General features: G+C 37.9%; 1 pseudogene; it reads left to right on the top strand.

Moving 5' to 3' along the window:
* Positions 1-3,018, top strand: part of LOC107286629 — a 46,273-nt pseudogene that overhangs the window by 19,981 nt on the left and 23,274 nt on the right.

Below are 3,018 nucleotides of genomic sequence, written 5' to 3'. Positions count from 1 at the left end.
GGGGCGTTTTACCAGGTACGCCTGATTTACCAGTTGCGGCCTTTTCTGGACCGGGACGCCTTGCGCACAGTCACCCATGCTCTTGTCACCTCCCGCCTGGACTACTGCAATGCTCTCTACATGGGGCTCCCCTTGAGGAGCACTCGGAGGCTCCAGTTAGTCCAAAATGCAGCCGCGCGGGCGGTGTTGGGAGGGACTCATCGCTCCCATGTAACGCCGTTGCTGCGCGAGCTGCACTGGCTGCTGGTGGCTTTCCGGGTGCGCTTCAAGGTGTTGATTATCATCTTCAAAGCGCTCCATGGCATCGGACCTGGCTATCTCCGAGACCGCCTTCTGCCTCAGATTACCTCTCATCGGCCGATACGCTCCCACAGAGTGGGTCTCCTCAGGGTGCCGTCAGCCAGACAGTGCCGGCTGGCGATCCCCAGGGGGAGGGCCTTCTCGGTTGATCCCGGATCTCCCTTCCTTCCGCCGCGCCCTCAAGACATGGTTATTTAAGTTGGCAGGACTGGCCTAAGGGTTATTTTTTAGCTGGGTTTTTATAATAATTTTTAAAATAACAAAGGCCTAATAATATTTCATCTTAATTAACATTTTAACTTTAGTATTTTTTGTATTTATGTATTTTGTTTTTAAAAGGCTGTAAGCCGCCCTGAGTCCGTAGGGAGAAGGGCGGGGTAAAAATAATAATAATAATAATAATAATAATAATAATAATAATAATAATAATAATAATAATAATAATAATAATAATAATAATAATAATAATAATTTATTCCCAACTACAAATGTAATGACCAGACCAATACAGTAGCCGTCATTGGAGGACCCGGTAGTAAAACCTGTCTAAACATGGCAACAACTCTATACAACTACAAATTTCCCCAGGTGAGAAGAAATATGGAGGGAAATGGGAAGTTCATAAGCTATTTATTATTTTTTCATCATTTGAGACATTGTATGAGGTATGAAGAATTGCATCAAATGGCTGTCCCTTTTTTGCTTGATGACCAATAGTAAATTGGCAGATGTCATGTTGTAAATTAGATGTTAGGAACCCTCTTTCCACTCAAATCCAAACATTCTATTAAATAAACATAAAAACATTGTTCCTTTATTTTTCCCAAAAAATCTCTCTTTTATCTTATGTTCTTCGGTCTTTCCTCCACTTAGATCGCATATGGATCAGCTCCTTTGATAAATAACGACAAAGCGGCATTATTTGTTAAATGGATGTTCCCTGATGAGATCCACCAGCTTAAAGGAATACTGTACTTACTGTTGTATTTTGGATGGACCTGGGTTGGCTTGATTTCTCAGTATGAGAACAATAGAGAGAGTTTTGTTAAAAAGAGTCTTTCCATGTTTTCAGAGAAAGGAATCTGCTTTGATTTTATAGAATGTCTTCCCTTAATGATGTATGGTAGTGAAGCTGCTGAAATGGTGGAGGAGACAGATAAAATATACAAAATAATCATAAGAAGTACAGTCGTTGCAGTTATCTTGAATGCTGAAATTACAAGCATAGTGCCTTTGAGAATGATGATCTATGGTTTGGATACTGATGATATTCCACAGAACAGTAAAGTCAAGGTATGGATCATGACAGCCCAGATGGAATTTACCTCTATTCTGATGCAAAGACCATTGCCTATTGATTTTCTCCATGGTACAATTTCCTTTGCACTTCACTCAAAGGAGTTAACAGGATTCCATCAATTTATGCAGAAGAGATACCCAATATAGAAAAAGAAGATGGTTTTATTAGGGATTTCTGGAGTAATGCATTTGAATGCTCATTTTCCAGTGATATTACAGATGGCAATGGTGCAAAAATCTGCACTGGAGAAGAGAAGCTGGAGACTCTTCCAAATTCTGTCTTTGACACTACCATGAATGGGCATAGTTACAGTGTCTACAATGCAGTCTATGCTGTGGCACATGCTCTGAGGGCCTTGCACTCCTCCAAACTCAAAGGGGGTCAAATAATGGATGAGAGAAGATGGAAGCTATTACTTCAATCACCATGGCAGGTTGTGCTCACTAATCTAAATTCAGAAAGATCATGTACAAAAGTAGTAGTTTATTGGTTTTTCTCCTATGATTTTGGTTTAGAAGTTAAAAATGAAAGATTCTATCAAGATACTTATGAAAACAATTGGTATTATCATAGAAAAAAATTAAAAAATTAAAAACCTATTATCTTGTTCCAACATTATTTGAATTTTCAAGTCATTTGTGGACTGGATAGAATTTGGAAATTAATTTCTGTAAGATATTGAGAACGTTAAAAATATAAGTTAAAGATCATGTAATATGTTATCTTTATTTTATGCATGAAATTGTATATAAAGGATCTTATTCAGTCCACTCTATTTGACAATTTCAAATGTAAAATCTTAAAAGACTCTTTCCTACTTATTGGCATTATTTTGCAGAGACATAGAGAAAATTTTTCTTTTTCAATTATAAGCAGTGTAGATTGTTAAAAAAAACAAAAGTCACTTTCCATTGAGCATAGGCCGAACTCAAAAACTGGGATTTCTCCATATGATTCAAGGAATCCACTTAATGTTTATATTTTGTTGTTTCTTTATTCAGCTTAATCATTTCTTGCAGCAAGTCTCCTTCAACAACAGTGCTGGAGAACAGATTTCCTTTGGCCTCAATGGGGAATTCGAAACTGGATTTGATATTTTCAATTGGATCACATTCCCAAACAAGTCTTTTCTAAGAGTCCAGATTGGAAGGATCGACCCCATGGCTCCCCCAGACAAGCTCCTTGCCATTTCTGCCAAGGATGCTGTTTGGCCCCCCATGTTTAACCAGGTCTGTCTCATTTTTCACTTTTTTAGGAAATAATGTATTCACTGATCCACGGAAGTAGACGATTAAATGACTGTCACCACAACAACCCTTGGATTCAGCAGTCTCATTTTTTTATATGTGATATGAATATAAACTGCTAAAATATAAACAGGTGATTTAAAATTTAAATGTGCACATCCTTTATTTAAT

The sequence above is a fragment of the Protobothrops mucrosquamatus genome, unplaced genomic scaffold, assembly GCF_001527695.2.
Source record: "Protobothrops mucrosquamatus isolate PMUCROS unplaced genomic scaffold, P.Mucros_1.0 scaffold303, whole genome shotgun sequence".
NCBI classification, from domain to species: Eukaryota; Metazoa; Chordata; class Lepidosauria; order Squamata; family Viperidae; genus Protobothrops; species Protobothrops mucrosquamatus.
This window is presented reverse-complemented; position numbering and strand designations above follow the sequence as displayed.